Source organism: Camelus dromedarius, chromosome 31 (assembly GCF_036321535.1).
Source record: "Camelus dromedarius isolate mCamDro1 chromosome 31, mCamDro1.pat, whole genome shotgun sequence".
Lineage (NCBI taxonomy): Eukaryota > Metazoa > Chordata > Mammalia > Artiodactyla > Camelidae > Camelus > Camelus dromedarius.
Window position 1 is genome coordinate 9,712,685 of NC_087466.1, and position 25,551 is coordinate 9,738,235.

The window sequence follows — 25,551 nt, forward strand, 5'->3', positions numbered from 1 at the left end:
CTGAAAACAGGTATTCAAATACACGAATTTTCATAGCAGCATATTCACAATAGCCAAAGGGTGAAAACAACCCATATGTTGGGTATCTATTGGATGAATGGAAAAACAGAATGTGATACACCCACAAAGTGGAATATTATTTGGCAATAAAAAGGAATACTTACTAATACGTGCTACAACTTGGATGAACCTTGAAAATACTACGCTAAGTGAAAGAAGCAAATTACAAAAGTACATATTATGATTCCCATTCATATGAAAGTCCAGAATAGGCAAATCTATAGACACAAAGTAAATTAGTGGTTGCTTGTGTGGGGGTGGGGGTGCAGGGGAATAGGACATTACAGCTTAAGAGTATAGGGTTTCTCTTTGAAGTGATGAAAATATTCTCCAGTTGTGGTGACAGTTGCATGTATCTGTGAATACACTAAAAACCATTGAACTGTACACTTTAAGTAGGTGAGTTGTATGGCATGTGAATTATATCTCAATAAAGCTGTTTCTTTAACAAGTGCCTAGCATAGAATCTGAAGCACAGTAAGCACTGTCCAATAAATTTATGCCAGCAATTATCATCTAAGAGCCTACTAATAGGTTTCCCCACCCAAAGGGAAGACCCAAATCAATTTCCTACTGATTATGAGCCAAAAGCATAATTTTCCGGTTTATGAACTAGCATCAGTTATCAAGGAACCTTTACAAAGTCTTATGCTGTCCCACCTCAGCATGGTATGTACTACACTTTAATTTCCAAAAAAAAAAAAAAAAACCCAAAACAAACAAACAAAAAACTATCTCAAACAGAAAAATCTCCTCCTCTCAAGAAAGATGCCTGCATTATCAAATGGTATCAGTGTTTCACCAATTTTTTTTAATGTTCAGTGATAAATTTCCAAATTGTCATTTCATCAAACTTAGGAGTTCTTTTATTCAATATCTTCAACCAAATTACATGCCCCCCAAAACTAAAGCATTTTGTAAAGAAATCTAATGTTCAGTTATATTAAAAAAGAATAAATGAAGAAATCCTGAACTAATACACAGCCAGAAGTCCAAGGAAATACTATTTTAAACGTCTTGTCTGAGTTCAACCTTGGAGAAGCGGTCTGCTTATTAGGTCTTTCAAGTACCAGTTCTTAAAACTGCACGGCCTTTTCTTTGCAATTATTGCAGTAATAAAGGACCCTTGTGGTCATAGGAGGGAGACAATGTAGTGATAAGTCATTTACTAGGCAAACCAAGGAAATGTTTACAAATTTCAAAATAAACTTACTTTAGATAGAAGAAAATGCAACGTGGTTTTTAATTTCCACAAAATGTTGGGAATTACAAACCTTATCCAAGGCCTTAAAATATGCAATTTATCATTCCATCCATATTTCCAGTAAGACTAGGACTATTCTAGAATGGTTTTCATTGTAATAAAAACTGACATATCTTTGAAAGACAACGTGAGAGCAGGTTGAGTGCAGACCCAATCGTGAAACGCTCTCTGGGATTTGGTGAAACTTCTATTTTAGAAACACTGACACATGTGTCCTCTGCCCAAATTTCCAGGTGACACTGAAGGCCAAGCACAAGGATTAAGAGTAGAGTCTTGATTGTCCAGCAGCCATCATAGTAAATTTCTCTGAAATTTCTTTTTTATAGTCAATATGCTGTAAATTATATCCCCGGGACTATTTATCTTGTAACTAGAAGCTTGTACTTTTTGACTCCTTCACCCATTTCACCCTCCCCCCTACCCACCATCTCTGGCAACCACCAATCTGTGCTGCTTCCCTGAGTTTGGGCCTTGTTTTGCTTTGGTTTTGTTTTCTTTTTTGAAGATTCAACATGTAAGTGACAAATAGTGTTTGTCTTTCTCTGACTTAGCATAATGCCCTCAAGATCCATCCATGTTGTCACAAATGGCAGGATTTTCCTTTTTATGGCTGGATAATATTCCACTGTACCACATTTTCTTTTCCATTTATCTGCTGATGGACACTTAGGTTGTTTCCACTATCTTGGCTACTGTAAATAATACTGCAGTGAACATGGGGGGAGCAGATATCTTTACAAGATAGTGATTTAGGTTCATTTGGATAAATACTCACAAGAGGAACTGCTGGATCATATGGTAGTCCTATTTTTAATTTTTTAAGGAACATCCATACTATTTTCCATAGTGGTTGCACCAATGTACATTCTCATGTTAATTTCTAATTAGCATATAAAATATTCCTGCTCTTAGCTTCAAATAAAGAAAATCTAAAAGCTGACTACCAATACGCACAATATTTAACAGCTCATCTAAGTCATCAAAAAAAAAAAAAGATTAAAATTTTCTTTACAGGTAAACACCTTAACCAAGAACAAGCTATAAAAATAAAGTCTACCTCTATGGTTTAAGACTTATTTTATAAGCGTCACAGGAAAGTTTGGTAAACATCATTCACAGAATAAAACTTTCCTCTTACAGTCAGTTGATAATTCTCAACCTGTAGGAGAGTGTAAAGGCACGCTTCTCGTGGTACTGGCTACTAAGTCATACGTAGAAAATGTATTTCACAGGCCATACAAGAAATGGGCATTAGGAGGAAAAAAATGTAGACAAGGCAGGGTGTTTCTAATACTGTAACAGCATCAAATAAAACACATTCAAAACACCTGAGTAAATGTTACTACATTTTCTCTATTCTGTCTACTTCCATCAATCTCATAAAAAATGACCGCAATTTTGACATTTTCCTGTTTATTGAGAAGTTATCTGTTTAAAGATTCCAGCAGATGCACTTCTATGGTTCATATGAAAGGAAACACATCCTGCTCGGAACACATACAGGAAAACCCGTACGAGAAGCAAAATCCTGCTCGGCACATGTGCTGAGACCATTCCGAGGCGTCAGTCACCCAAGCGCTCAGCAGGCTGAGAATGCGCCCTCACCAGTAGCAACCGCAGGAAGACTCCAGAATGTCCCAAAGGGGAAAGAACACATTCCCTCTGAGTTGCTGCTTTTACAGCAGACACTTTTTATTTAATACGGGAGAGATCAGATGTGTTATTTAATAGAAAGTGGCAAGGATAGTAGAGGAGGAAACAAATGTCCCCAAACCAGCTATTTAAATGGCACTGCCAACAGTTAAAAGTTCCTTTTAAGCTGGAAATGTATTATGAAAGCCTATGTAAAGTACACATTCACAGGGAAGCTGATCCCCAAAGCAAATATGGGAGGTACTCTGATTAAACACAAAAATTCAACATTCATCATTTCTGGATATGAGACGGCTGAGCTCTTCTAAATTTTCTTAAACAAAACCCACTAGTGACACTTCAAGAGTTCACCTGACCAATCATTTTCACTGCATCCAATTCCTTAACAGATTCTTCTATGAGACACTCAAGAAAATATATGCCTAATTCACCTACTTCAGTAGAAGTTATTTTAAAAAGAAAGGAAAAAAGACCACATGCGACAGTGTGCTTTACCTAAAGCACAAGTGTGGCAGTCAGACACACAACAGGCGTGGTCCACAGCAGCGGTGGCTGAGCGGTCTGCTCTCCACTGATGACTGAGGTGTTGGAAATTCTTTTTTAGCAAAACTGCTGACCACTTAAAACAGCTGACTGTAAGTATGGAACGGTCTTCAGGTTGCTTCAATTTATCATGACACCAAGAATGGGGAAAATAAAGGGGGAAAACTCACACTGTTTTATAGCCTTCCAAACACTTTCACCCCATTACCCTCCCCAGGGATCAGGTAAAATGCCAAGAATCAGGCATACTATCTAAAAATGCACTTTGTTTCAATTCAAGAACCCATTATCAGTTTGGTTTCTAAACATTTCTTGGAACGAAAACCAAGACCTACCAAGAGGCGTCCAGGCTGGGTCCTCACAGGAGCCCACAATGGGAAGGGCCATCAGATCCAGGCCTTTCATCTTCAGCCCAGAGACACTGTGTGACTCACCCAAAGATAAAGGACTTTGGAGAGAGAGACGATGATCTCGGACCACAAAGTACAGGGCAGTTAAACTTCTCACCCCGTGAACTTTCATACTTTTCCAGAGATAAACTGCCCATCACACAGCCAATCTGCCTTCCCACGTCAGCCATGGATGCCTCCCAAAGCTCTTTCCAGGGCTGCTGCCTCCACTGCTCACCCTTCCCCTGGCCTGTTGGTGCCATTTTTAAATATGCAGCTGCACTTGGCTCACACTTGATAAAATAAAGAAACGGGGTGGGGAGGGTATAGCTCAGTGGTAGAGTGCATGCCTAGCATGCACAAGGTCCTGGGTTCAATCCCCAGTCCCTCCATTAAAAATAAACAAATAAATAAACCTGATTACTTCCCCCAACCAAAAAAATAAATAAATAAAAACTGAAAATTTTTTTTAAAAATTACAGAAATGGGCTGTGAGCATTCAAATATCCTGAGACAAACAACAGAGCAAAGGAAACAAATCTTTGCTTCTAACTGAAAACCCTTGGGCTTCAGCCAGAGGACTGTGTGCTCCACTGTCCAAGAGAAGAGACCGACAGGACACACGTAAGAAGCTGGAAACCTACAAATCAAGAACAATGCCTAAAAGGTGACGTACAATGAACGGCGGTATACTTTCTAAAGCTTTCTAAGAAAAGAACACCTGCTTTTACACTGTACAGTTTGGTACTCCTTTTAGGAACTTGTTACAAAGAGAGGTGGGGGACACTTGATGTCCCCATAAGCACTCACAGATGCTTCGCAGTGGACTGTGCAGCGATGAAAATGACTGGTAAAGATGCAGTCTGACAAGCAGTGAAACAAGCTCTGTACATAAACCAAATCACCACCACATACACGTTAAACATCTTACAATTGTGTCTGTCAGTTATACTCACCAAGGCTGCAATGAAAAAAAAAAAAGAAATTAACATGACATGAACAGCAAAACAGCAACAAAGATCCTAAATACAAAACCCCCAAATCCTCAAATTAAGTCTCTCACACTTTTATAAAGAGAGACCCTTTACCAAGTAAAAGGTGCCCTAACAGGGCCTGTAACTCCCTTAAAGTAAATAAGAATGCCATGACGTAAACTTCAGTTACTAAAACATGAGATTTTTAGGGGTCATCTCCAGCTCTTCAATGGCAAAATTCTTTTTATTATGTTATCAAAGTAAGAGCAGATTCTCCCCAAGATCAAGTGCAAGGATGACATGTTTACAGTCTGTTGTTGCTCCCAATTTTCTGCTTATCACCAGCACCTTTATAAACACACCCACTCGACCCGTCCCTGGAGCTTTGAAAAAGCACTGCTGAAGAAACCACCATGGCAGAGAGCAGCAGGCACCGCCTGCCCAGAGCTCACCGTGGAACCAAAAGTCACCCGAGCCGGCAGGCGGCTCCCTAAAGTGCCCCACGGGAGACACAGACGCTTAACTCCGCCTCGCTCTTCAAAGAGCCAAATTAATCCCAAGAGTTCTCATCCCAACTGCAGAACTTTTACAGACACGATTGACCCAGCAATCTCACTAAAAAATTAATGATGAATGTGTTTCAAAATACTCTTTCTATACTGATGGCCTACTTTTCTTATCAACAACTGGAGGAAAAGCACACACAGTATATGACTGTTCAAACTCGCTAAGTCGGTTTCCACCACTTAGGCAGATGGAGTTTCTCTTGGAATAAAATTTTAATAATTCTCTGGCAATGCGCTGGGAAACGAAATTACTGGACGCCCAGATCTTTTCACGTCTTTTTAAAAGGCATTTTTATGAAGACCCTCATAAGGCTAGACACAGGCAAAACAAGCCATCTCAAAAAAACAAAGTAATCACCCTCAATGGAAAAATTTTAGTCTTTGCTTTTTAATACCCTATACCCTGGGCAAGCAGTGATTAAATAAACATACTGCTGACGGTGTTTCAAGGGGAGGTAGAGTAGGAATACCTCTGGCTTGGATACAAGACACCAGCTTATCCTGACAGTCACCTAACCACTAAATCATTTTGGTCCTATGGTTGTTTGTTTCTTCATCTATAAAATGGGAAAACTAAAATCAATTATTTCTTGGGTCATATTATTAATTTAAATTATGATTAAATGTATTCATCTAAAGCCTACAAATCTGTACAAAAATGTTTCTTTCACCAGGATCCAGTCCACATCCCAAAAAGCACACACAATTCAAGACGCACACATGCTCAACTGTGAATGCTGAGTAGGTCTTTAATCCCATTCATTCCTCGTTCATTTATTCAACAACTATTTATTGAGCTTTGACCATGCACCTGGCTTGATGCTAAGACACTGCAGATGCAACGGTGAGCTAGGAGATGCCCCGGCTCTCATGGAGCTTACAGTCTCTCCAGGAGGAGACACCACAATCAGATATTCACACACGTGTTACTGTGCTGCCGGGACCAAGGCTGGGATGCAGAAGTACACAGGGGCAGGGAGTCAATAACCAGGGTGAAGGACCACCTCTTGGGAGCAGCTCCAAAGAGCCTTCTCTTTACAAGTATGGTGTCTGAAAAGGTGACCTCGGACCACAAAAACATGAGAGAAATATTTAAATTACTTATTGTGCCTTTTCAGATTAATAACTGGATCTGCAGCTTTAAAAATTAAGGTAGTGTGCTCAGAGAGCCAAAGAGCCCAAAGTGTGAAGGTAAACATATTGAATAGGCTATCTGAAAATGAAACTAACACTGTTTAAAATAAAACTCTCCCTATGTTTTCAGAATTTTCAGATATCCTGTAGACACAGGGAAGTATACAGGCACACAGAGCTCCAAGATGCTGCAGGGTCGGTTCCAGACCACTGCCGGAAAGTAAATAATCAAAATGAAGTGGCTCACATGAATTTTTTGGTTTCCCAGTGCATACAAAAGTTATGTTTACTCTATATAAAAGTCTATTAAGTGTGCAACAGCATTATGCCTAAAAAAAGTATATATCTTATTTCAAAAAATATTTTATTGCTAAAAAAAAAAAAAAGTCAACAACCGTCTGAATCTCAGTGAGCCGTGCTCTTCTGCTGGTGGAGGGCCCCGCCTCGATGGCGGTGGCTGCTGACTGATCAGGGTGGTGGCTGCTGAAGGCTGGGGTGGCTGTGGCAATTTCTTAAAATAAGACAACAACAAACTGCCATATAGACTGACTCTTCCTTTCATGAAAGATTTCTCTGTAGCACGCAGTGATAGCATTTTACCCACAGTGGAACTTCTTTTAAAATTGGAGTCGATCCTCTCAAGCCCTGGTGTGGCTTTATCCATGAAATTATGTGATAGTCTAAATCCTCTGTCGTCACTTCAGCCATCTTCATAGCATCTTCACTAGTAGATTCTACCTCAAGAGACCACCTTCTTTGCTCACCCGTAAGAAGCAGCTCCTCATCCATTCAAGTTCTACCATGAGACGGCAGCTGTTCAGCCACACCTTCAGGCTCCAGCTCTAATTCCATCTCTTGCTATTTCCATCACATCTGCAGTCACTCCCTCCCCTAAAGTCATCCCTGACGGCTGGAATTAACTTCTTCCAAACTCCTGTTAAAAGTTAATATTCTGACCTCTTCCCATGAATCATGAGCGGTCTTAGTGGCATCTAGAATGGTGAATTCTGCCCAGAAGGTCTTTAATGGACTTTGCCCAGACCCATCAGAGGAATCACCATCTAAGTCAGCTACAGCCTTACAGAATGGATTTCTTAAGTAATAAGACTTGAAGGTTGAAACGACTTGCTGCGGAATGGATGTTGTGTTAGCAGGCATGAAAACACCATGAATGTCAGCAGACGTTGACATCGGAGCTCTAAAGCAACCAGGCACATTATCAACAAGCGGTGTTATTTTGAAAGGAATCTTTCCTCCTAAGCAGTAGGTCTCAACAGTGGGCTTTAAACGTTCAGTAAACCACGTTGTAAGCAGACGTGCTGTCATCCAGGTTCTGTGGGTCCATTTATAGAGCACAGGCAGAGTGAATTTAGCATAATTCTTAATGGCTCCAGGATCTTCAGAATGATAAATGAGCACTGGCTTCAACTTTAAGTCACCAGCTGCATTAGTCCCCAACAAGAGAGTCAGCCTGTCCTTGGAGGCTTTGAAGCCAGGCATTGACTTCTCCTAACTATCAAAGCCCTAGATGGCATCTTCTTCCAACATCAGGCTGTTTCGTCTACGCAGATCTGTCCCCTAGTGCAGCAGCACCTCCCTGAGTGATGTGAGCTGGACCTTCTGGACGACTTGCTGCAGCCTCTACACCCACACTGGCTGTTCTACCTCACACTTTCATGTTACGGAGACACCTCTGTTTTCCTTCAGCCTCATAAACCAACCTCTGCTGGCTTCAAACTTTTCTTCTGCAGCTTCCTCACCTCTCTCAGCCTTCATGGAATGAGAGAGAGTTGGGCCTGGCTCTGGATCAGGCTCTGGCTTAATGCTGGGGCTGGCTTGATCTTCTCTCCAGACCACTCACACTTTCTCCATCTCAGCATTAAGGCTGCACTGCTTTCTTATCGTCCGTGTGTTCACTGAGGAGCACTTTTAACTTCCTTCAAGAACTTTCCCTTTGCCTTCACAAGTTGGCTAACTGGCCCAAGAAGCCTAGCTTTCAGCCTGTCTCAGTTTTCAACATGCCTTCCTCATTACGCTTAATCATTTCTAGCTTTTTATTTAAAGTGAGATACATAAGACTCTTCCTTTCACTTGAACACTTAGAGAAGTCATTGGAGGGTTGTTAATTGGACTAATTTCAATACTATTGTGTCCCAGGGAAGAGGGAGGCCCGAGGAGAGGGAGAGCGAGAGGGGAATGGCCTGACGGCGGAGCAGTCAGGAAACACATACTGGTTAAGTTCATCATCTTCTATGGGTGTAGCTCGTGACGCCCCAAAACAACTGCAACAGTAACATCAAAGATCACTGATCACTGTACCAAATATAATGGAAAAGCTGGGAATATTGTGAGAATTACCAAAATATGACAGACAAGACATGAGCAAATGTTGGAAAAAATGGCACTGACAGACCTGCTGGACTTGCAGGGTTGCCACAAACCTTCCATTCGTGAAAAAAACCAAACAAACCAACGTCTGTGAAGCACGGTAAAATGAGGTGCGCCGGTACCTCTTGAAATCTTACTGCCACTTCAGACAAATCATTTTGACCCTTTTTGGTAAAATTACAAACTATTTCCTTATCAACACACCTCTCTTCTAAACGGAGGGGGGACAAAAAACAGAGTATCAATACCTACAACAGAGCACAAGAAACTGTAAGAATGTAACATCACTGGGGAGAATGGACTTACTACCAAATAAACACTTCACCTCCACATGACACCTTCCAAAGGTCTCAGCTCTTTAGGAGGAAAATGCCACACCTCTTTTCACCAAAAAAAATGAAAATACCTCTGGCGAAGTGGAGACAAAGCCCACTTTCACGAGGAAAACACTTGGACTAAGTATTTTGGGAGTGACTTCTCTATTACTAGAAGCTTTTACCAACCTTAGCTGGTAAAACTGAAACCCTAACCACCCCCAATCCATTTTCCTTCCAAACTGCATGAAGATTTGAAAAACTCAATCCTGAATCCTTTATGTTAAATTAACTGGACTTCATAATAGTAACTAAAAGAGAAATTCCACGTCTCAAATGAAAGCAAGAAGAATTCTTTTTTAAGCATTCTGGGTAAGAAGGCTAGCACAAAGATCACGGGGCTTCCTATTCCTAACAGTACTCTTCTAAAACACTACATTTATAGCAAACTACATTTATGGTTTGTAGTAATCTCTAAAAACCTCCAGAAACAACACAAAAACACAACTACAGAACAATTCTTTTTTTGTGATCACATATTACTAATATATATATAAACCAAAGCCTACTGATTTTCAAATTTTAATATTGCACAAATGAACTCTGAAATGATTCAACAGTTGAAATGGTGCCCAATTCGCCCTATCTTAACATACTCAGTTCTGGTCAATTTCTCAAGGCAACTGAATCCAAGCACAGTACATCCTTGGAGATCCAGGAACCACTAAAATGAGCTGAGACCTGCCCTGTGATTCCCCTGGGGCTGGGCCTGGGGCCCCTCAGGATCCACTATGTGTGCACACTTTACAGTCAGTCCATGCACTAAAGGGTAAGAAACTCGAGCAGGGAGAAAGAGAAGAAAGGGAAACTCGGTTCTTTCCAGTGGCTGCCCTAACTTTAAGTCCTCATCTTCATACAAATGAGGGTTCTCATATTTTTGACAGAAATTCTCAAATTGAAGGCATACTTCCATGAAGCTGTTACTTCATGGATTCTTTCTAAAGTCAAAGTTGCTAACCAGCCCACAAAGCAAAGCCCTAAGAACTCCACGCTACCAATATTTTCAATTTATTCAAGAAGTTAGTTAAGGAAATTTGCAATAAAGTAGCAATATGTGATGTCACCCTGTTTTTCATCAGAATTCATGCTTTAAGTAACCAGAACTCCAAAATTTTGCTTTACAGATTCATGTTTCAATAAATGTGTATATGCTAACACATTGATTTAAATGATAATGATGGTAGTTTATCGTAAGATAATTTAATAAGCAAATGTTTACAATCAGCAGTCCTACACCTGTAGGAAATTTTCTTTATTCCTTTCATCTTCTAGGAAAATAAAAAGTCTAACAATCACTATCATGAGTGTGTCATGTAAAACTGGAATTCAGTTACCCAGCTGACATCTATGGAGCATCTGCTGTGCGCCAGGCAGAGTGCTGGAAAACGAAGGCACAGAAAAGCTCAGACTGTCTCTGCCTTCAAGAAACGTGGAATATAGTGGCACTAGTAGTGTTCACGTTTACAATCTGGGAAAGGATCATTCCATACTTGCATTAATTTTAAAAATCTCTACTCATTTAACCCAAAATGTAACTAATATTAGCACAGAAATCAACACCATTAGCAACACCCACGATTTCACTTTCATCTACCTTTATAACTCTGCATCGAAACCACATTTACGTCTTACTCAAATGCATCACATAACGCATGTTCTGTTACGGTGACCGTCCACAACCTGGGCCATCTCTCCCACCCATTTCACACTCCTCTTCCCCAACTATACCTGCTCTGAGTCAGCCCGGTGCTATTTCATAATCCCCAGTCAGGGCCTCAACCCTGTGTACCACAGACGCTGACTCTCCAACGCCCTGGCCTCTCAACTCTCATGGAACTCAATCCCCACACAGAGAATCCAGCATCAAGAATTATATATTTGAGGGCTGGAGGAAGCTTATAACATATTTTTTTAAACTACTGCACATTTTTAAAGTAAAACAAAACGTCGAGCCTTGATAAACGAGGACCTACTGTGCAGCACAGGGAACTATATGTTCAACATCTTGTAATAACTGATAATAGAAAAAAATCTGAAAAATATATATGTACATAAGCATGTATAACTGAATCACTCTGCACACTTGAAACACAACACTGTAAATCAACTATACTTCTTTTTTTTTAAATGAAGCCCACCATTAACACTTTGTGAATAAGACTTTTTCTAACTGCACTGAAAAAATCAAGTCCCTAATCCTTAAGACACTTAGCATCAAAAAGTTTGACTGAGACATTCTTGGAAACCAGATAATCCAAACCCTTCAAAGAGGCGGTAACAAAAAGGAAAGATAAATGATTTCCCCCTGTTCAAGGAAAGGAGCTTTTTGGTAAGAGTTTATAAGGGAACAGAAATACACATGGAGACCAGCACAGAGCTAGGGCATACAAGCTGCCCCAACTTACACCCATCACCCTGCCCTGATCTACTTCTCAAAGGTCACAGAAACCAAGTCACTGCTAAAACCTAGGACCCTTTTAAGCCACGGTTCCCAAAAGAGATTATGAGTATTTTCAAAACAGCCAAGCATGGAGAGGGTACAGCTCAGTAGTAGAGCCTGTGCTTAGTATGCACAAGGTCCTAGGTTCGATCCGCAGTAACTCTATTAAAAAACAAACAAATAAATAACCTAATACCCACCCCAAAAAAAAATTTTAAAAAATAAAGAAAGAAAAGAAAATAGCCGAGCAGATTCACTGTTTCACAGATAACAGGAAGAACCTTTCTAAAGCAGCCAGGCTCCTTCCCCATTCCAGGTACCAGGGCTGGCCTCCTATCTTTCCTCTTCCCTCAACTTTCCCCCTGAAACCTTGTTACACTGACTGCATGCCAAAATTTCAGAGAGGTGATGCTTATCAACAAGGAACCGCCTTTGTAGAATTATTAATACTGTGTGTCTGAAAGGGGTAAGACATGAGTGAAATAAGATGCTACAAATGAAGCCCACTGCCAGCCTAGCGCTTAACAGCAGCGGTATAGCAGTAACCGTGGCTGTCCAGGAGCACGTTAGTAGAAACGAGCTTGAACCATCTGCTTGGTGACTACCATTTAAGGGAGATCAGCTTAACCAGGGGAGTGGAGCTTCCAGTTAAGAGAGGAGGATGAAGTTAAGGAGGATGGCTGTGGCCAGAGGCTGCTTGGTGCCACGCAGCCTGCACAGAGAGGCATCTGGGGCGGAGCACGGTTCCTTCTTTCTCACATGACTCCCAGCTCCCAAGATCCAGGACTTGGCTAGTATCATCAACAGTTTAAAAAGCTGTGCAGTGAATTAAACAGATTTCTTCAGTCTAGGCTGGGAACTTACCCACCACTGTAACACTAAATCTATACCCAAAATGCCTTCTGAGTTCCAAGTAACTGAGATTTTGGAACACAAGCCAGTCCTGGGGTGGGGACTGAATGTACACACTGCCTCCAAAACAGAAGCTGCATCTGGGCTCTCAACCATTCACTTTTAGAGAACCATGTGACTCACAACTGTCCTTTGCAGGGAAGATGTATCATTTGTTCCACTTGACAATGTAATCCCAGCCTAGTGCCTGCAAGACATCTCCATACTGCGTAAGATCAGGGAAGTCTCAGAGTAAAAAAAAAAAAAAAAAAAGACTTCCAACTTCTCTTTTCCTCTGTGACACTGTAAAGCAACAGTGGTTCCTATCAGAGACAGCGCCTAAGGGACAGTTACTCTATTTCTAAAACAGACAACTTGCATCTTATTAAATCACCCAAAGAGCTGTGGCCAGCACTTGTTGGCTCTGGCCTCTTGCTTGCTTGCCAAGAAAAACTAGGATGACAATGTTAAGCTAAAGACACCACTAACCGCAAAATTAATTCACCATCTAGCTTGTAAAGTGACTAGTCTCCTAATAAATCCTTCTGCTTAAGGGAGATGATAGCTCAAGCTTACATGTATTTCTCAGTCACTGCTCAGGCAGCATTTGAATTTTTATATTCATGAATCAGCCTCAATTCTTTAAGTTCCCAAGAATGAAAGGAATTAGAGCCTTTAACTAGAAAAGAATGCTTGACCATTATGAAAAGGAATTTAAGTATCTTTCATATGAAGTAAGCAAATAATGGCGAGTAAACATTTGTCCTTCAGTGGGGGAGCTTGTGAATTTTGCCAAGAACCCCGGCAATGTCAAGGATGGAAAATACACCCTCAAAGGCTTCACTCTCCCAACACTTCCTTTCCCACGTGTTTTCGGCCTCTCACAAAGCTGGAAAGCTACGGCTTCTTCATCCAGAATGAAGACTTCTGCAGCTGTCAGAACACGGGGACACACCTCCAAGTGCACAATGAGGGAAAAGGGCTCTTACACCAAATTGCCATGTGCCCAGATTCCCAGTGGATTTTGGCTCCCCAGAGACAGAATGACCACACTGTGAAGTAACGGCCAACCCCTGCTAATCCTAGCGGTGTTCATTACACCCATCTGTAGTTCCAGCACTGGACATGTGTCGCCCCTGTCAAAATTAGCGTTTTCACATACAGATGGCCTGACGCTGCTGACCTTTGCAATACTAATTGGCCTCCGAAACATCTGAGATAAATCCTTACGATGACTGCATACTAATGGTCAGCTTACAGGATCGAGGAAGCAGAAAGGGATCAATAAAATACAAGGAACTTTACACTAAAACTAGGAAATCTAATCCACTGAAGACTTACCCAAGAGTCCGTGTATTTTCAAGTTTCCCAAAACTGCATAAAAAAAAAAAAACCCTAAAAATCTGGACCCAGCTTCAGAGTTTAATATATGCACAATCTGAAGATGTGAGGTGGTGGGGGGAACATTGGTATTAACCACCAACTGCGATGATGAACTCAAAGGATAAACAGTGAGTAGGCTCCGCTGTAAATCTGGCAAAAGACCATGGTGGAAGTTTAGGAGGGAACTGCTGCATTGGGTCAAGAACTGAAAATCAGGGAAAGCACATCAGGTTCATACTGTCCAAAAACAAAAAAACAAACAAAAACCAAAACCCACACTATAGTATAAATCCACACCACCAACTGTAAAAATGAATTCAACTACTACCCATGGAAGGAGGTGGGGGGCGGGGGGAAGGCATAGTCAAGTTCCTGATCTTGGGCAAGTCCCTCAAGTGCTGTGACCACAGTCCCCTCGTCTGTAAGAGGAGGACTAAACCAGTCCACTGGTTTATTTTCCGCTCCAGCTGTGATTCAAAGTCACAAGGAGCTGGAGCCCAGGCAGCTGGACCCACCAAGGTCCACAGCTGATCCTCACCGGCAGTCAGGAGTGAGGACCTCTGGCACCGAGAAATAATCTCTCAGCTCCCAACATCATCTATTCTTAAAAAGGCGGGGATACTGGTGCTACAAGTATGGTCCGTTATTAGTAAATTTTCAAAAAGAAATGTAGATAATTGCATGACCCAAGACAGGGGAAATGCATACTGTGAAATTACCACCCTCAGACATACAAAACACAAGTCTTCCTACTCCCATGTACAGTCCAGTTTCCCTGCCTCAGTCCGATCCTGTGCATTAACTGGATTTCTCTTTACTCTAGCAAACAAGAGGAACGATTTTTGTTATTTATGTAAGATACAAATGACAGGCCTAACCTAACTTCCCAGGAAACTACGAGGCTCTTTTCTCACCCAGACTGTTATGCTTCGGCACAACGCTGCCACTCCCACCACACCCCATCCCAGGAGCCCCTCACACAGCAGCAGTTGCCTTCCAAACTCCCCAAAGATCAATCTTTTGCCATGGACTAAGCTGTTTCCCCTAAAATAGACAGACAGAATACAAGCATAAGCCCTAAAGAAGAGAAGCTTGTCTGAACAGACATCTCCAGTTCATCTGGACAGCCTCATGTCTAACACCACCTTCCTATCCTAAAATTAGACCCTTTTTTCCTCTCTAATGATTCAACTTTGATTCAGACTCTAAATGGTGAGGTAGGAGTGGGCATACACACAGTAATAGCTTAACATCAGAAATAAAATGTGTTAAACTTACTCTATTTGATTCTCCCCAGTTCCATTCATTAACAGACATACATTTAAGAGTGAAGACAGAGGGGGAGGGAAACAGCTCAGTGGCAGAGTGCACGCTTGGCATGTTCAGGGTCCTGGGTTCCATTTAAAAAAAAAAAAAAAAAAAGAGTGACAACGGAGGGAACACAAATGTATTCAGTGTCCACTCAAACCCCAGCAAGGCACCATGAGGATCTCCATGTTACACAAGAGGAAACTGAGGCTCAGGGAGGCAGCGTAATCGACAAAGCCACAGCTGTTAAAAAGGGAGCCAAGGGTGAAACCCAGCTCGGTCTGGCTCTAAAGGCCTGCACCCTTCACTGCCTCAGTCTCTCAAAAGACCAGACTCTTAGAGCAAGAAACTACATCAGGCACAGGCAGCTCTCACTGAGCCTAATGATACAAAGAAGAAACCTGAAATTCATTTTTCTTCTTAACTACCTTGCCACAATCCAGCCACTTCAGTGAACACAAAAAAAGGAAGTACCCCAAATGGCCAACTGGTTTCTTCCAATTCTCAGACGATGCTAAGCGGAGTATTTACAAGTATTAATCAGATGCTTGGAGAGAAGCAAGAGCATGAACAAAAGAATGAGAAGGAAGGAAGCATGCACCCTTAACACCCGGTTTACACCCAGCACCTCGAGTGCACAGGGGTAGTTCCAGCGCTGACTGACTGAGCACCATCAGGGCTGGCCCAATGCCTTTGGTGTGGCTAAATCATACCAAACCAAATGTGTTCCCTGGCCAACTGCCCTGCTGAGAAGGCCATGCACAAGTCATCACTGTTTATTAGGGGGGAAAGAACCTGGATGATAATGTTCTGCCCTTAGGAAAATGTTTCAAACTCTCGGATTACATCTGAGCAATTTTTAAGGGCTGGACTTCGGTATCAGAAAGAGAGAAAAATCACCCCTGTACTTCATGTTATTTTAACACAGGCAGCACAGGTGTAAAGACTAACCAGAGAAACCCACTGACCTCAGGATCTTTCTAGTTAACTTCAATAAACAAGCCTTCATTCAGCAAATATCCAGTAGGCTCTGTGAGCAAGAGAATCTCTGCCTGCCTTCCAGGTGAACTTCTCTCTCACATTCTGCTTTCTATGCGAAGGTGCCTTTCGGGCAGTAAGCGCCAATTTAGACGCAGCTCCCTGCAGCAGAGAGGAGTGATGAATGCACGAGGGCAGGGGCAACGTGTGCCAGCGAGGATGAGGAAGGTTTCATGGAGGATCCCAAAGGACACGTGGGATTCACCAGGTGGAAAGAAAGCGGGGTAGAAGCACATCACAAGAAGATCTGAAGACTGGAAGTTTCAGGGCGTGGCAACGGATATGAAAACATGGCAGGAGGAGCAGTGCGAGATGAGAGAGGCTGAAAGCAGAGCCGTCCTGATCCACAACCACATTAAGAAGTCTGAACTTGAGCCACAGCCCATGAGGTGGGAGACCACCAGAGGATTCAAACAGAGAATAACACGCTCCCTGAAGAACCTTTTCTGATCTAGACCTAATTCAAATTCTTCCCTAATCCTTCCACATTTGGCTTTTAATTTATACAATCAAAATATTGATGACGATGTGAATTAAGGTCTAAATAATTTCTAACTCATCATCAATTCTGACTCCGTTACACATGAACTGGACTTCACCGAAATTAAAACTTTTGTACTTCAAAGGACACCATCAGCAAAGTGAAAAGACAACTCACAGAGATGGAGGAAATTTTTGCAAATCATCTCTCTGAGAAGGCACTTGTATTTGGAATATATAAATAACTCACAACAGAAAGATAACCCAATTTAAAAATGAGTAAAGCATCTAAACAGAGATTTCTCCAAAGAAAACAGACAAATGTCCACTGATCACTTGAGAAGATGCTGGACATCACTGGCCATCAGGGAAATGCAAATCAAAACCACAATGAGATACCACTTCACACACACTAGGATGGCTAGAATCAAAAAGTCAGGGAATAACAAGTGTTGGCAAGGATGTAGAGAAACTGAAACCTTTATACACTGCCGGTGGGACTGTAAAATGGTGCAGCTGCTTTGGAAAGTCTGTCAGTTCCTCTAACAGTTAAACACAGAGTAACCAATATGACCCAGCAATTCCCAAGGAAAACATATCCACACAGAAACTTGGACACAAATGTTCATAACAGCATTATTCATAATAGCCAAAAAGGAGAAACACCCAAATGCCCATCAGCTGATGAATGGATAACCAAAATGTGGTCTATTCATACAATGGAGTATTTTTTCAACCATTAAAAAAAGAATGAAGTACTAATACATGCTACAACATAGACAAACCTTGAAAACATTACGTGTAATGAAAGACAGACACAAAAGACCACATACTGTATGATACCATTGAAATGTCCAAAACTGGGAAATCAATAGAGACAAAAAGTAGATTAGTGGTTGCCTAGGGCAGGGGCTGGAGAACTGGGGGTGGAGGGATGGCTGTTAATAGGCATGGGGTTTCTTTTGCAGCTGATGAAAATGTCCTAAAATTGTGGTGATGACGGCTCAACTCTGTGAACATACTAAAAAATCACTGAATTCTACACTTTAAATGAGTGACTTGTACAATATGTGAATTATATCTCAATAAAGTGGTTATAAAACAAAAAAGATTCCATTATGTGCTACTGAAATACAAAATAAGCTCTCAAAAGGAGCACAGAATCTTGTTCACTCATTTTAAAGGATCTGAACTAGGGCAATGAAAACCCAGAGAGATTCTATTACTTAACATTCTAGGTACTAGGTCATAGTGAAATATTCATGAGGATTTCCACGTTTTAATAGAGAAAAGGCATCTTTCGTTTAAAAAGACATATTCACAAGTGTCAGAAAAGAGTTTTCATAACTCAGGAATAGGATAACACAGGGAAGTTATCAAAAGGAAAACATGGATTCATACCCTGCATATGAAAGTGACACCCAAATTTATTACTGTTCCACCTCTGAAAAAGAAGTTAAAGGCAAAACAGCCTAGTTAATATCACGCTTCTAAAGCACTGTTTGTGACAAATCAAAGTATGAAGAAATCATCTGCCATCATACAGAACTGAATTTGCATATCCTCAGTGACATAACTAAGAACTGATCATTTATCCTTTTGAACATCCCATTTCATAGTTCTTAAAGTGACTCTCCCTGTGGTCAGAGTGAACCTCAAGTGATAGATGTGTTAAGCATAAAACTTAAACCAAAAAATATCCAAGAATCTTAAAAGTGCTATTTGTCATGGGTGAAGAGAGTAAGAAAGTACAAACCTCCAGTTATTAAATAAATATGTCATGGGAAGTAAGGAAAGCATGGTGATGATAATCAATAATCATATAGCGCATGTTTGAAAGTTGTCAAGAAGGGGGAGGGTATAGCTCAGTGGTAGAGTGCATGCTTAGCATGCACAAGGTCCTGGATTCAATGCCCAGTACCTCCATCAAAGAACTAAGTAAGTAAACCTAATTATCTCTCCCCTGAAAAAAAAAAAAAAAAAAAAAAGTTGCCAAGAGACTAAATCTTAAAAGTTCTCACCTTAAAGAAAAAAAAATTGTAACTCTGTATGGTGACAGATGGTAACTAGATTGACTGTGGGGATCATTTCACAGTATATACAAACATCAAATTATTATGTTATATACCTGAAACTAATATAATGTTACATGTCAATTATACCTCGATTCAAAAGTAATACTAATAAAGTAGCACACACAGAAAGTCCTATTTGTCAGTCCTGAATCTAATGCCAAATTATATATAAAGTAGTAGACATAACTGGTGATTAATACAATCTGCAGGCAAAGTAACAAATGATCATGAAAAATTCAATACTGTGTGCAGTAATAGCTCATTGGTATGTGTCTATTAGGATCCATCAGGCTTTAACGTACCTTCCACAAATAATCAAAAACAGAAAAGGCATCTTCTGGGTTCATCAATCCTCAGTACGCATGACTAAGACCCACAACAGAACACTGCACTAAGGCCTAAATCACAACACAATTCCCAGGTTTATTTCACTCTCCCCCACTATTTATTTATACAACCTCTCAGACCCAATAGGCTTCATATCCAAACATTTCGAATCTGAAATGTACCTCCCAAGCCAAAAAAAATTTAGTTTCCTTAGTTTTCTGCTATATACAGAATCAAGTCCAAAATAGACTTTTTCCCATTTCTTCAGTTTTATTGGAGCAAGTGAAGTAATAAACAGGTATCTATTTGCCTTCACAACTGAACAGACGGTACAAAGCAACTGCTCATACTTAAATTATGTTTCTGTCTATTCTAGCAGGCCCTGGTGTCAGAAGAGTTCTGCCAGATAAAGACAATGAAACGCATTATTATATAGAGTGACGAAGAGCCCTACAAGTCCTGTTTTAGAACATAATCCCAGGCAGGAAGGCTGCGGTGAGAGGGCCTAATATTTTGTGATAACTATTTCCAAAAGTAAATACATTCGCCACCCAGGACCAGTTTACAGACACGCACGACGTTCAATTCTGTTTAAATTCTTACAGGAAAGAAAGGCCTTTGTATCTCGGTATCCTGGGGGAGACGAGCAACTTGCAATTTGCTTCTCACACTGAATCCCACATTTGCAACATGTAGAGCAAGGACTTCAGACACCGCAAAACAAGGACAGCCTACATTAAGGCCAAATATAGGATGTGATTCTAAACCACGATGCAGTAAAGCCTACGTTTCCTTTTCCAGCTATCAAAACCCTTTGAACACTCCCAAAAAAGGACGGCAGGGCCAGCGCCTCCCTCCCAAGAGGAAGCCCCTTTCTTCTCGGCTCTCCCGCAGCCTGCCACTTCCCTCAACACATTCAAATTTTTTGAGGGATGGAGAGCTGGTGTGTGTGCGCCTGTGTGGACAGGCGGGAGGGCTCGGTTCCTGCATTTCCACCTTCCATATCTGACCTCATCCTCAGTCATTTAGGCGCAGCGGAGCCCCACCTGCACCTCGCTCCTTTCGACTGCGTCCCTCGCCAGCTGCTCCGCTACTGGGGAGCGTATCTCTGATGAATCCCCCAGTTCACGCTGACGCTCCAGGCCCCCGACTCAGCAGCGTGCCGGCCTCGTTCTTCCTCTCCCAACCCCTCGACCCCCGCCCCGCCAGTCCCACCCCTCCGCTCCCAAAGCCGGGCTCATCCTCCTCCCAAGACACCCCCGCCCATAGCCTCCAGCTCCAGCCCTGCCCCGCCCTTCCCGACCCCTAGCCCAGCTCTTTAGGGCCCAGAGCCGGGCTCGCAACCCAAAACAGGCAACCCCCAGGCCAGGCCGCCGCCCTCGCCACCCGCCCCCACCAAGCAGGGCCCAGCTCGCCCCAGACCCACGTGAGCCCGGCCCCTGACCACCCCCCACCCACTCGCTCCCCAGGGCGGCTCAAGCCCCTCCCTCAGGCCTGGCGCCCTCGGGCTCTGCTCCCCGAGCCTCTAGAAGCCCCTCCCCACCCCGGACCCCACCCAACCAGGCAGATCCCCGACCCCCGAAAACCTTCCCCGGGCAGCCCGTCCCCACTCGGCTCCTCACCCTGAAAGGAAGGCTCCGGCCCCTACAAGTCTCCCCTGGCAGCCTCCTCCCACAGGGACCCGGGTTCACTGTCGCCAGGCCAAGCGGTTTGGTCCTCAACTCCCCTTTCCCACCGTATCCCAAGCCTCCGGCAGCAGCCCCGACCCCTGCCCCCTGCACAGCGGCCAGGGCGGCCCCCCTGCCGGCTCAAGGATCCGCGCCCCGCGCGCCTGTGTCCCCTCCACCCGGCCCTGCCCCACGCCCTGCCGGCTCCTGTCAGCAGGCGCCGGCACATGCGGAAAGGACAGGTCCGTCCGCCCGCCCGGCTCGCTCCCCAGCGGCCCCGCCCGGCGCGCGCTGCTCACCAGGGCCGAGGTGCCTGAGGCGCCGCCGCCGCCGAAGTCCCCGCCGCAAAGCCCGGCGAACCTTCCAACCGCTACCGCCTCCCGCCTGGCACTGAGAGCCTCGCGGGGGAGGGGCGCGGACAGCCGCCGCCACCCCTGCCGCCGCACGCAGGCCCCGCCCCCGCGCCGCGCCGCGCCCAACCGGGGCCGCGGGGCTGCGGCGCGCCACGCCCACTTCCGGGAGGGGAAGCCCGCTTCTCACCCTGCGTTCCACGCCTCAATCTCCCTAGCGCCTCCTCTGGTCGCGCTGAGGGATGCAGGTGGGCCGCGGGGAAAGGCGGTGCCCAAGCGCACGCACCGCCTACTAGTCATCTGAGAGGCCGGAGGGCCACCGCCCACAGGCGCCTCCGAGCCACACCCACTGCTCCTCCAAACCGGGAGCGGCGTCCTTAGAGCTCCGCCCACTGACCTGCTTGGCTCTGCAGGACCACATCCTCTGGCTCCTCAAAAATTCCCCCCGAGTCCCTTCAACCTGGAACATCAGTTCCTCTGAACCCCGCCCACAGCCCCATCCAAACCCTTCACCAGCCTCCCGGCTCCCTAAGCTCAGCTCCCCTCCCATTACTTCAGAACTGGCCTTTTGGCGTCACAAACCCTGCCCCAACTTCTAGAAGCCCCGCCCAGAGGCCAGCAACCCTATTCGCTGCGTTGCCAGCCCCGCCCGGTGTCATCTAACCGCTTTAAAACTCCAAGCCCCGCCCAGAATTCTCGAATCCCCGCCTCTGGCTCCCGAAGCTCCGCCTCTGCTCCCTTTACACCCTCCCACTACCACTTCTGGGGACTCTGGAGGCTAAGATCGTCCTTCCACTATACATTGTCACCTTGCTAGCACAAGGTGGCGGCCCCTGGGCTGGGCCACACCCACATATCCCCCACCACTACGCAGGAGGGCTGTCTTGACCCCATTTCGCAGGTGACGAAAGGAAGGATACAGAGTCCTTCCTTTCCTTTTTCTGGCCAGAGACCCTCACTTAATAACTGGGCGGCCCACTCCTAAAAGCCCAGGACTGAGTCTGTCTCTGCTGCTGTCGGACTGCGTGTCCTGGGGCAGTTCCCTTCATCTCTCTAGACCTGAATTTCCTGATCTGTAGGGTGATGTTGTCCTCTTTATAGCTAGAGATTCTTTCTCAAATACCAAGCACTGAAATGCCAAGGTTTGGGGAAACTGGGCCTGATGAACTGAATTACCAAAGCAGACGTGCTGATGGATTAGGGCTTTTTACCTCCCAAAGTAAGGCATCTTTGCAATTCACAGGCGGAATTTTTCATTTTAAACATCAGCCTTAGAAATATGTGTTATGTAAATCAAGGTCCACCTGAACCAAAACAGCTATCACAGCAAATTTTACTCCTCTCAAACCTCCATTTCTTTATTAGAAAAATAGGGATATCAGCAGACCCACCTTGGGAAGGAGTCCATGAACTCACGGTGAGTAATGCACTGAGCAGAGTGCCTGACTTGGCATAAGCTCTCAGCAAATGGTACCTACCTGTTGCTGCTACCGCTGTATCTCAATAGGATGGAGGGTTGAGTTTCACTTTGCTTTCTTTCGAGCAGCCACTGCTAAGAGGAGGGACTGAAGGCCCTTTTTGCAGCCAGACTTTGCCACTCACTTCACTTAAGTGAGATAAAGGTGGTGAGGGACCTAGGGCAGCGCCAGGAATTTGCTGATGTACAAAAAAATAATAAAGAAGATTGGCTATGATGATTCCTCTCTTTAATGAAATCAGGGCATTGACTGCAGTGAGTTCTGAGTGGTTTGGGGATAATTAAGGTTGACAAAGTGCTTTGAGATGGAGCCGGGAACCAAGCTGGTTTACTCTTGGGAAATAGATTACTGCTAACATTTTCCACTGCTTATAGATGCTAGGTGCTGGGTGCTCTAAGCGCAAAGTCTCTTGAAATCCCTTTGAGAATCCTATGCTCATAAAAACAATTCTTAATCCCTGTCTAGAAAAGTGAATAAAATGAGAAGTTAAATTACTTGCCCAGGGCCATACAGCTTGAACCAGGAGGAGCTAATGATAAAACCCACATCCCTCTAACGGCAGACTCTACACTCTTAGCCAGCTAGTCATTACAGGAAACACTAAAATGTCTCTCTGGAAAAAATAAATGAATAAAAATAAATAAAATGTCTCTCTGGCAGCTTGACAGAATAGAAAAAAAAGACTTTGAATTCTGACAGACTTGGTTTTAAATTCAGGCTCCACTTCTTACCCATTGTGTGACCTTGGGCAAGTCACTTCCCCTCTCTGATCTCTACTCTTCTCCACTATACAATGCAGTTCATCTAAATGCTTACTTCCGAGAGTGGTTTTGAAGATTCAGGAGTTTAGACTCAATGAGTTAAGGAAGGGCAAATCACCCAGCACTGTGTCTGGGATACAGTAGGTATTGAAAGCATGTTTTATGGTTACTGGGGAAGGGGGGAGTGGGAAGGGATAAACTGGGAATTTGACATTTGCAAATATTAACTAGTATATATAAAATAGATTTTAAAAAATTTCTTCTGTATAGAACAGGGAACTATATTCAATATCTTGTAGTAACCTATAATGAAAATACAAAAACGATTATGTATGTATATGTATGACTGAAACATTATGCTGCACACCAAAACTGACACATTGTAACTAACTATACTTCAGTTAACAACAACAAGAAAAGAAAACATGTTGATTTCCATCTCTCAGTTCTTTAAATGGTAAAATTAGAAGAAAAACTTCCGAGGACACCAATTCTACCCACCACCCTGCGGAGATGTCACCACCATACAGCAGCCATGGAATACACTGAGGAACACCCCAAGGCCTTTGCCTTCCAGTTTTACCCCTAGGGTGGGGGAGGTGATCCTTCCACAGAAAGCATCTGAAGCCAGAGCAATGCCACCTCACCAGCCCACCCCACACCTGCCCCAAATGTGGTCATCATCAGAGAGCTGCTACACACAGAAGCAGCCAGAAACTTGTCCAGCTCCTTGCTGGGAGAAACCCCCCATCATCCCACTGCTCTTGAATCCACAGCAACCCCATCAAGAGCCCGAAGGAAACCTTGGTTCTGTCCAAGCTGGCCCTAAATGGAGAGATTCAGGTCCAGGTAAGATACTGGATTTGAGAGTCTTTTCCTGCTCTCAAAAGCTGGTGATTTCTGAAGTAGCCTTAAAACATAGATGTGAAATGAAGAGGAATTTAATGATCAGGAAAAGGAAGAGTGATTCCATATCCCACATAATACAAAAGCCAGCTCATGAATGAAGAAGAAAGCATCGTGGGACCTGCATTTGGAAGCTCCTGAGCAAATCATGTTTTAGCTTCTCTGAGTAGCAAATGGAGACCTTAGTCTTAGGTTGCCAAGGCAACACGGAAGCAGAGTGGATTAGCCCCGTGGAAGCCTTAACAAACGACAATATTAATTAAATGAGAGACAGGAAGTAATCTCAGATTCCTGGCGTAATCTCAGTAGGCAAGACCTCTGATGGAGTAACAGAAGAGGACAAAGATCAGGGAATATTCAGATTCACCTGACATTGATTAATCTTGATTCTCACTGCTTTTGAGTGCTTCTTTCTGCAAAATAGGAACTTGAAAAGATTGATTGGCTACAGACGGGACGCCTTTTTTTGTTTAATCAAATGTTTGATTTTGAGATAACTGTAGGTTCAGATGCAAAAATAAGAAATTATACAAAGAGTGCTCGTGTATCCTTGTCCAGTTTCCCCCAGACGTAACAGCTTGCAAAACTGTAGTACAATATCACACCCTAGATATTGGTATCTTGACACAGTCTAGACACAGAACATTTCCATCACCACAAGGACTCCTCACATTGCCCTTTTATAGCCATACCCACTTCCCTCTTGCCCCCATCCCCTCCTAAACCTCAGGCAACTATTCATCTGTTCTCAATTTCTGTAATTTTGTCATTTCAAGAATGAAAAATGAAATCATATAGTGTGCAACCTTTGGGGATTGGCTTTTTTCACTCAGTGTAAATCTCTGGAGATGCATCCAGGTTGGTAAATGTTTGTTTCTTTCTTTTTTGTTGTTGTTATCTTTTCATTTTTCTTTTGTTCCTCATGATTGTTAAGTAGTATTCCATAGAGACAGCAGAGTTAGTTTAACCCTTCACTCACTGAAGGACATCTGGGTTGTTTCCAGTTTGGGGCAGTTTAGTATGAATAAAACATCTGTGAATGTTGTACACATTCATGTACAGGTTTTTGTGTGAACATAAGCCCTCATTTTTCTACGAAAAA

At 43.3% G+C, this 25,551-nt stretch overlaps 1 protein-coding gene across 2 annotated transcripts in view; it reads right to left on the reverse strand.

The window, feature by feature from the left end:
• The window catches only part of CORO1C (coronin 1C), a 67,654-nt gene extending 46,267 nt beyond the window's left edge, over positions 1-21,387 (reverse strand). The window contains exon 1 of one of the 2 annotated variants that reach the window (XM_031442919.2): positions 21,254-21,387. The gene's annotated coding sequence lies outside the window, so the exon portion shown is untranslated. Of the gene's footprint in view, positions 1-20,909; positions 20,929-21,253 lie in introns of those variants that run through there. The other variant, XM_031442917.2, reaches the window with a different exon arrangement.
• Between the last annotated feature and the right edge of the window lie 4,164 nt (positions 21,388-25,551).